The following is an 11,424-nucleotide window of genomic DNA, read 5'->3' on the forward strand; positions in this document are numbered from 1 at the left end:
AAATTAAGTGGCAGGTTTAGCTCCACTTATGTACTAAACTTAGTTTTATACATTTTTTCATGTTTGCTACTTAACCTTTTATGTTGGTTGAATGTTGGTTAATGAACTAAACGACAAACTTAAGTATGATGATTAACCAAAGAATATGTTTTGATGATGACACATACATATGCATAAGTGATGACTGACATCTTAACATAAAACACGCAAGGTCACTAATCCATACTTTATCTTGCAAACGACCAAGTCAAACATAGCTTAAAGAATGAAATTAAAAGATCAGCTAAATACACGGTCAAGGTACGGTCGACCGTACAGCCAGCCGCAGAACCCCAAACTGAATTGCAACGCAGTTTTGTGAAAACAAGTTGCACGGTCGCCACCACGGTCAACCGCAGTGCGACCGCAGTTTTTTCTGTTACCAATTTTGACCAAATAAAGTTTGACTAGTTCCCGACATTTATAATTCATGAAACCTTTCTCAACACGCTTAGAATAGATGCCTTCTCCATACTCAATTGAGTTTTGGTCATAAAAACATTAATTGTGGTTAATTACGCCTAATGACATCTTAATGACAAATTAACCAAAATTAGGCATAACACATAAGTGTTAATCAACAACTTGTGATCTTAATTCTTATCTAGACATCCTTAGTATGATCATCAAGTACCAACACACTTAAGCCAATATCACTAGAACAAAAATTGTTATTAAAAATGACTTAGTGATTAATTAAGGCTAAATGAGGAACAATGCTATCAAATGTAACTAGTAAAGACTTGTAATCTTAAAATACACTTAGATACATTTAGGATGGTCACTAAGTCCCAACTAGAGATTGATCTTCCCTTGTGCATGTGTTGGACATTAATGTATGCTTACACATTAATCAAACAATATGTTATATTGCAATTAAACTTGTTAAAAGCTTGAATTATAAGTTGTGCAAATATTTATATGATTGATCCTAGAATAACTATCTCTTGCTATGTGTGAGTATTACTTGCTACTTGCCAATATGCTTAATACTCATAAATTTGTCAACTTGATTAATATGTTTGCTATGTGCTTACTAGTTAGGATTCAAGTAACTAACCTACTCCAATAAATCAAGTGTAAAATGGTTCACAGTGAAATTATAGTCAATTGTCTATTTGGTCTAAGTAACTAAGTGTGATTGCTTATTCAAGAATGACTTAACTTTGATGTCTCTACATACTTCATGATTATCTTATAAAGACATCATTCAATTAATCTCTACCTAAACTCAAATGGAACATGATTTGTGATTAATTGAAACTAGGAAGTTAATGACATAGTGACTAGTCTTTAGAATTGAACTAAAGACATTAATGTGACTAACTAAGTCTTGACCCAACTGAGATTTCTCAAAATATCAATCAAGACAATTCTCCAAGAATGTTGGGTTTACCACTTTTGGAATGTTAAGTCACTTTCATGCAATAAGACCAAATCTCACACACTTAATGCATATAGTACTTGTATAGGATGTTTGATTTCTTTTGCAGGTGCTAGAAGGAGTAAAGGTGCTAAAATGTGGTGTTCAAATTTGAGTCAAACGGCTATACAACGGATACTAAATTTGGACTGAAGCACGCACGGTCGAACCACGATCGACCATGCAGACAACCGTGTGTGAACGGCTATTTTTTGAATCCCACTATAAAAGGCAAACATTAAAGAGCATTTAAAGCTGACCCTCTTGCATATTTCAAAGGCTTATTTCCAGAGATCACAAGGGCTCTAACTACTACTCAAATGTGATCAAGCAAGAGAAGATTCTATGATCTTATAGATATGGAATTTGGTTGTAGTAAACTTACTAATCAAAATCATTAATCTTGTGAGTTTACTTAGTGTAATGTATTTCCTAGTATTGTCTTAGGATCATCATTACAAAGTGTATAATACTTCAATTAGTAGAAGCATAGGCTAGCTTAGTGATCTACTTCCTTAAAGGGACTTAGGAAGTTGATTAATCTTATTTGGAGATTAATACTTGTCCAAGGTGAAGACAAGTTGATCTAGGTTGGAGTTGATCTTTCAAAGGGATAGAAAGATTAGGTTTGTTGTCTACCAAAGAAGTTGAAGACTTGTAAATCGGATCTCCACCGGGTTTAAAGAAAAGTGCTTAGTGAAGCAACAAATCCCGATTAGTGTAATCGGGGAGTGGATTAAGGTGGATTAGTTAACATCCCGAACCACTATAAAACCTTGTGTCTGTGTTCTTTACATTACTTCATTTATCATTTTGAACATATACACTACACACATCAAGTTTGAGTTGAATTGGTTGATCAAAGTTAATCGAATTTGGTGATCAATCGAAAAAGTGTTAAAATGTATCAAGTAACTATTCACACCCCTCTAGTTACTTACAATTGGTATCAGAGCAGTTGCTCAAATCATTGCTCTATAAACAATTGTAAAAGTGTCAAAATTCGTTTTGTGCAAAAACTTGAGTCAACGATTCTCGGATCAACTCAAACTATGGGATACTTGGAAGAATTGGTGAAAGAAGCACCGATCTTTGATAAGATGGATATTGATGTGTGGAAATTAAGATTTGAGGCTTATCTCAAATCCAAGGATTACTACTTGTGGAGAATAATCAAAGTAGGAGACTTTGTACCACAAGCTAGTTCAAGACTAGTGAAGTCAACATTTCAAAACAATAAGGTTTTGAAACAATTTGATGCAATTTCGCTACTTCATGGAATTCTTCCTAGTGAAGAAAGATTAAAGATAATTTCATGTGAAAGTGCAAAGGAATGTTGAGATTTACTATGTTCTCAAGAAGAATAAAACTCTAGGAGTTTAAAGGGTAAAGGAATAGGGAAGGATTTGGAGAAGCTTGGTGATTCTCAAGCAAATGGGTTGAATGGAAATGAAGAATTTAGTCTCATGAGTTCTTGAAATGATTTGGATCAAGATGGTCAAAGTGAGGAAGAGGTTGAATCTCCTTTCAAAGAAGATGATGTCTCAAGCATGGATTACAATGAGGTACATGTATTCTATCCTTCTAATTATGAAGAATTGTTAGATGATTACAAGACTATTAAATTTGTCTATGATAGTAGTCGTGACAAAGTAAAACTTTTAGAGAAAGAATTACACAATGTTAGACAACTTAACAAAATCTTAATTGATGAAAACAACGCGTTGAAAAGAAAATTTGAAAAAATGATTATTTGTGATTCATCAAGAGGTAAACATGAAATGAATATGTGTCACGACTCTAGCAAACACAAATCGTGTAATCAAAATCCATTGTCTATTATTAGAAAAATTGAGAACATGGGAAAAATGGACCAAGCTAGTAATTCAATGGTAGGGATAAGTCAAGGATTGGGTAATCTTAAAATCAATCAAAATCAATGATCAAAATGCTAATAAGAATAACCTTCTCAAAAAGACTTTGTATTAATGAAAGGTTTTTCTCACAAATGCAAAATTGTTTTTGAAAAATGATTTTAAAAGATTAGTGAAGGAAGCTTACTTGCATTAGGATTGTGTGTTTATGTAAAACTATGTATTGCTTGCTAAATACTAGATTGATGCGTTTTGTTATATATATATATATATATATATATATATATATATATATATATATATATATATATATATATATATATATATTATGTTTCATTGATGATTAAACATCAAGAGGATGTAATCATTCAATGTTAGAAAAAGAAAACTTGTCCTCAAGTATTCTATAGAACCTAAGAATCGTCAAAACGCGCTCAAAGAAAGAAGAAGTGAAGAAATTGGTGATCAAAAGAATCCACGGCAGCATCACGGCTGACCGTATACCCGACCGCAGACTCATGTCCTGTACGTGTGAAAATTCCCGCACGGCTAACACCACGGTCGACCGTGCTTCGACTGTGCGTGGTCTGATTCTGTTTTTAAATTAAATAAAACACTCACTTTTACTTCACTCCCACTCACTTCAAAACACACGCACTTTGCACACGGCTGAGGAGATCGACCGCACGAAGAAGAACGCTCATTCCTTCAATCTCAATTCCTACTTTCAGTATGATTAATCCTTGTTTTCCTAGCATTCAATTGTGTTTGTATGATGAATTAGGGTTATGAAGAAACCCTAACTAGAATGAATCAAAACTTAAATTGATGCAAACAATCAAAATTGTTCTTGAAGAACAACTTGAAAACGATTATAGTAGTACCTATCTATGCGTTAATTTAACATTGAATAATTCTAGGGTTCATTATACATCTAGGTTAGATTTTCATAGAATCATTGTTCATATGACATAAATAGCATTGTTGCAAATTGAGTGTAATAATGTTGGATGTCAAAACATGTGTTGATGATGATCTCAAAAGTCTAGAACACATATGAACTTTGTGAAAATCTTAATCTAGTTACAAACTCATTGATACTAATGAAGAGTGAAAATGTGAAGAATATCAACATCAAAACATCTAAGTATTGATGATAATTAAAGTTTGCAAAACTTGTTGCCTACAATTGAAATTATACACTTTGAATTAATTTGAAATATCATCGTGTAGAAAATGGCAAGAACCAGGGATGCTCAATCAAGAGGCGGTGAGGAAAGATATAATCCTCCAGCTGATGCAAGACAACGTATATTATACAACAAGAAATGGCTCAAAGCAAGAACAATAGCAGAAGAAAGAATCATAAACCTTGAAGCATTCATTGAAATAATTGACAAGCTGTTTCAAAGGAATCTAGCTTCTTTCGTACTAATCAATGGACCTATATATCCTAAGCTGATAAGAGAATTCTATGCTAACTTTAGTTTTAACTCAGAAACTAAGGTGGTAAGATTTCATCTTAACAAAAAATGGTGGGAATATCCTCTCAAAACTTTTGGTGAAATTCTGGGTGTACCTAATGAAGGAATGAAGTTCTACAGCAGAAGACACAAGCTAGAACATCTTCCTGAATTTATTCAAGCTACCGATGCATTAACCTTGCTCTACAAACCTAACGCCAATCACTCTGAAATCCTATCCAAGAGACTAAATGGAAAGGATCTCCGGTCAGATCTTGATATTCTGAACAAAATCATTGACCACAACATCTACTGTAGGCTAGGAAACCACTCCCACATTCATGTCACTCAAATTTATGTCATGTGGGCAATTGAATTAAATATGGAAATTAATGTGACGTTTCTGATGGCATCCCGAATGAGCAACCTGATGACTGAATCAACTAGATCTCTTCCCTATGGAATGCATCTGAATAGTTTATTTAGCTACCTCAAGGTAACTCACGCTATTATTCAACAACCTTCATTCGAGCCACTAGATAGGTCGACTATTATTCGAAGTGGTCATCTATCAGATTCCTCACGTGGAAGAAGATCAAGTCTTCAAGAGGATCTCGATGAGATTGAGAACTATCAACCGGAGGAGGAATCGGATGAAGAAGTAACAGAAGATAAGGAGGCAAACTTACAGGAATATCAAGAATTCGTGAACTCGAATTTTGAAACCAAGATCAACAGGATTCTTAAGAGGGAGGAAGAGATTAGTGAGAATCACTCTAAGTTCAAGAAGGCATTAAATGGATTTGTGAAAACAATCTCTTGCAGTAGGTCATAACTAGTGTGTTTGGGATAATGATCTTTATTGAATACTTGTGTGCTATGTGAAGTGCTTAAATGCTGGCACTAAACAATTATGTGTAAGATAATTAGTAATGTTATGTTTATTGTGTGTTTAAATTAATTTTGCTTGTATACCCATGAAAAAGAATAAATCTGCCACTGTACGGCTACTCCCACGTGTAGTGACCCGTCCTAATCCATCTGGATGAATACATTACATTTGGTTACATCGCGAGGTACTTAACCTATATATGATACATTTTACAAACATTGCATTCGTTTTTAAAAGACAAACTTTCTTTACAATGAAAGTTGACAGCATGCATACCATTTCATAATACATCCAACTATAATTGACTTAATAATAATCTTGATGAACTCAACAAATCGAATGCAACGTCTTTCGAAATATGCCATGAATGACTCCAAGTAAGATCTCTAAAATGAGCTAATGCACAGCGGAAGATTTCTTTATTACCTGAGAATAAACATGCTTTAAAGTGTCAACCGAGTTTATTAGTTTATCATAATCGATCATTTTCATCATTTTAATAGACCACAAGATTTTCATTTTTCATTTATCATAAATATATGTCCCATGCATAGAGACAAAAATCATTCATATGGATTGAATACCTGGTAACCGACATTAACAAGATGCATATAAGAATATCCCCTATCATTCGGGGACATCCATCGGACATGATAAAACAACATCGAAGTACTAAAGCATCTGCAACCATGGATGGGGTTTGTTAGGCCCAATAGATCTATCTTTAGGATTCGCGTCAATTAGTAGATCGGTTTACTAATTCTTAGGCTACCAAGCAAAAGGGGCATATTCGGCTTCGATCATTCAACCATATAATGTAGTTTCGATTACTTGTATCTATTTCGTAAAACATTTATAAAAGCGCATGTATTCTCAGTCCCAAAAATATATATTGCAAAAGCATTTAAAAAGGGAGTAATGAAGCTCACTTTACTGTATTTTGTAGTAAAAATACATATGACAACATTGAATAAGTGTGGGGCTGGCCTCGGATTCACGAACCTATATCAGTTATATATATTAAAACATATAATCACATAATTCCATTTATTAATCATATGATATTTATTTAAGTATTTTAATTATATAATAATCATACTCAAGTCTATTTAAGGAAGATATATCTATATATATATACTTTACTTATATATTATATTTTCAATTATGTGTTACATATATTTATTTTATAAATTAATTAATATTTATATTAATATATGTATATAAGTAGTTAATATTATATCAAAAATCAGTAATTGGTTATAGGTAATATTTACATAATTAATGTCAATGTGTTCATTCTAATATATTATGTAATATTATATTATGTATCAAATATATTTTTTTATCTAATATTTATTCGATAAAATAATTTTAATAATGATAGTAATAATAATAATAATAATAATAATAATAATAATAATAATAATAATAATAATAATAATAATAATAATAATAATAATAATAATAATAATAATAATAATAATAATAATAATATGGATAAACTACCTTAAGGGTATAACCTCCCAAAATGAAATAAAATTGTCTCTGTCAGGACTCGAACCCACGACCTCTCGTTAACCCGACATAACCCCAACCGCCATATCTAGTTTGCTTGTCTTGATTCAATACTCAAAATAATTATATTAACCCGTTTTCTATATCGTCACCATTAAAGTTTCACCATAATCATCTTCATAACTCTAACCGTGATCATAATTATGATTCCATCTCATCATCATCATTATCTATCTTATATCATCATCATGATCTCATAAACATCATCATAATCATGTATATTTTCGTATCTCCTTAACATCATCATCTCTATACATCATCATTACTGATCCTTATCTTTATTATCATGATATCATTTTCATGACCATCATACTCATATTGTTGGTTATCATTCATCATCTTCATTACTGTAATAGAAACAGAAACGCAGTATGCAGAAGCAAGCTAAACCCTGATAACTTAATATTGGATCATGGCCAATTAACAATTAAATGGGACATGGCCCAACAGACAATCCATAACCTATCTAAAACACGAATGGCCCATCGTACATATAATAATCTATGAACCAACTGAATTACGCATCATCTTTATTTATTTAACATTTTGTTAGTGGGGTGTCGGCTGCTTGAAAAAAAAAATATGATCGAGCTGTAAAGAGATCTTCATATTTCAACATTTTTGACTCCATTATCCCTTTCATCCTTACCCACTATAACTACTATATCATTATGAAGAAACCAACAAAAAAAAAATATGATACGTCCTTGTGTGACCCATTTAGGGGTCGGCCATCCAAGAAGAAGATTTCACGACCCAAATCAACTTTCATTATATTAATCCAAAGTTTTCAAACGTAACATGAATTTGGAGTATCACTAACTTGCTATGGTCCCATTTATCATCATCATAATATACCAAACTTTAGTGAAAGGATAAAGAAATCCTTTTGTGGTTTACTTGGCCGAATAGGGAAGCAGAAACAGGAAGATATAAGCCGCCAAATTATTTATCATTATCATTATTTTATGTCTTTAATCAATCAAGTGGGACTATCTTAATATGGATGTCGACCATCAAGAGAAGAAAATAAGAATATTGCAATAGCAATTGGTTGATAAAGGTAATTGAATGAACCTTGTGGTGATGTGGGGCTCGAACAAGAGGAACAGCCAGAATAGAAAAGAAAACGAAAAGCACTCCATCATCAAAACCTGCTTTATGTATCACGTTCCTCTTAAATAATTCGAATGGGGTTAAGTAATTTGGAAGTGGTCGGCCATCATGTCACTAGTTCCACTTGCATATTATAACAAAACTCCTATAACAGTATCATATGCAATCAAGTTAACAACTTTAAAGAGTGCACAATCACCACTAAATTCGTGTACTTAAACTGTCCACCAGAGAAAAGTATTCGCAGCAAAACTTTACACAAAATAAAATATGTAGTAGCACAGCAGGTTCACGGTGATGGTTTGGGTCTAGTTCTTGTCAACATAATAGAAGAACTGAAATAAACAACATTAGTTAAGGTGGTGTCGGTTTTAAAGATGAAGGAGTTTATAGTTGTTGGGTTTGTTTGTCATAAACATTCAAACGAAGGAGGGAAAAAAATATAGATGATGGTTTAAGGTGGGTTCGATGATCATGGTGGTTGATTGTATGATTAAGTTCGGTGATCACGAAGATCAAGTGATTGGTGTTGGTTGTTTTGGTACTCCTCGGCTACTCAAATAAAAATAGAAGATCGAAGATGATGGAAGGTAATAGACGGGTGTTCTTGGTGGTAGTCGAAACAGAAGATCATAAGTGGCACGGTGGTGATGAGGTTTTTGGAAGAAAAAAAAATGGATCAAGTACAGAGGATAAATGGTTTTTGTTTCTCTATTTTCTTTTCTGTTAACAGCAGCTAAAATCAATATGTATCGATAATGAGAATTGTAATTCAACATTGGAGCAGTATACTTGTTGTCATCTAGTGACATATAATCGACACTTCCTCACAAGCATAATAGAACTCAGGAAAAAAATAAGAAAAGTTGATTGTGATATATATAAGTTGCATCGTATATAAATCTGTATATATCTGTATAAATCAGTAATTACATATATGTATTTATGTATTGTAATCAATCTTATTAATTAATAATTTTAACTATAATAATAATACTCTTAATATTATAAATTATAATAATAATAATAATATAATAGTGATAATAATAATAATAATAATATAATATTAATAATAATAATAATGATAATAATAACTATAACTATATAATTTATAACAATAATGTTAATAATAATAATATTAATTATAATAATACTAATATTATTAATGATAATAATAATAAATATAAAGATGATAATAATAATATTATTGATTATGATAATAAAAATACTGATTATTAAGGATAAAGGTAATAATAATATCTAATGATATTACAAGTAACAATTAATATATAATAAGTTACACGTGTCAGATTTCATATATATATCTTTTACATAATAATATTAATAATACTAATATAAATGTTAGTATTAAAAATAATAATAATATTACTATAACAATCATAATTTAGCTTATAATTAAACTTATTATATTAAATATTAATATTACATATTATAATTTTGTAATACTAACATACATTGATTATTTAATATTCCAACATTAATATATATATATATATATATATATATATATATATATATATATATATATATATATATATATATATATATATAGGGGCATGATCAATGGGGAAGTAACCAATCGGGGGGAAGCGGGGGGAAGCAAAATTTATTTATTTTTTTCTTTTTTTGGAATTTTTTTTCCGGCATAAAGATCACACGAAAATATGAACATTTAGAAGAGACACTTCGTGATGAATGTTATTATTTAGGCGGGAAAACGATCGACAAAAATAACATTCAAGATAATATTGTTCGTGAAGAATATGAACGTTTTTTCCATGTTTTGTGAAGTAAAATTTAGCCCGATTTAGAGTTTAGGGTTTAGGGTTTAGGGTTTGGTGTTTTGGGTTTATTTCATAAACTCAAAACATCAAACCCTAAATCCTAAACCCTAAACCCTAAACTCTAAACCGTTCGTGTTAAAAACTCAATCTAAATCCTAAATCTAAACCCTAAATCTAAACCCTAAACCCTAAATTTCTAAACCCTAATATCTAAACCCTATAAACCCTAATATCTAAACCCTAATATCTAAACCCCAATAGCTAAAACCTCAACATACGCTGGAAAAATACGATAATTGTTATATATTGCTTCTTCGAGCGTTTTCCCGCCAAAATAAAAACATTTATCACAAAGTGTCTCTACTAAATGTTCATATTTTCATCCCATCTATAATGTTCGTGAACAAAGTTTTTTCAAAAAATGAAAAAAAAAAGTTTTTGCTTCCCCCTGCTTCCCCCCGATTGGTTACTTCCCTCTTGATCCTACCCCTGTATATATATATATATATATATATATATATATATATATATATATATATATATATATATATATATATATATATATATATATATTCATTTTTAATAACAACTTAATAACTCTATATATTATTTTATATTTTTAATTCAATTGATTAAAGTGTACTTTATTAATTTAAACATTATATATACATTCATATTTATATTTACATTTATATATATATATATATATATATATATATATACATATTTATTTACATACATTTGTTCGTGAATCGTCGGAAGTAGTCAAAGGTTCATGTAAACAGTTCAAAAATTTTGAGACTCAACTTACAGACTTTACTTATCGTGTCGAAATTAAATAAGGATTAAGTTTAAATTTGGTCGAAAATTTTCGGGTCGTCACAGTACCTACCCGTTAAAGAAATTTCGTCCCGAAATTTAATTGGGATGGTCATTGCTAACAATAAATATGTTTTCATGACGAATATGAGTTGATAAATAGAGTTTTATCATTATTGAGTAATATAGATAAAACGAGTTGGTTACTTGAAGCGTATGAGTGAAGTTGTCACAAAATAGTGAACTGAGGAAAATAACAATTTGTCTTGACTTTTGACATAGTCACAGTTTAATTTCGGAATTCAAGGGATTTAAAGAAAATCTTGGAAATCTATAAGATCTGATTCTTCGGGATTTATGGGAAATAAGATCTCTATAATTAAATGAGATCATCTGTCCCGATTGCTCTGTCTGGTAT

The sequence above is a fragment of the Rutidosis leptorrhynchoides genome, chromosome 4 (genome assembly GCF_046630445.1).
Source record: "Rutidosis leptorrhynchoides isolate AG116_Rl617_1_P2 chromosome 4, CSIRO_AGI_Rlap_v1, whole genome shotgun sequence".
NCBI lineage: Eukaryota > Viridiplantae > Streptophyta > Magnoliopsida > Asterales > Asteraceae > Rutidosis > Rutidosis leptorrhynchoides.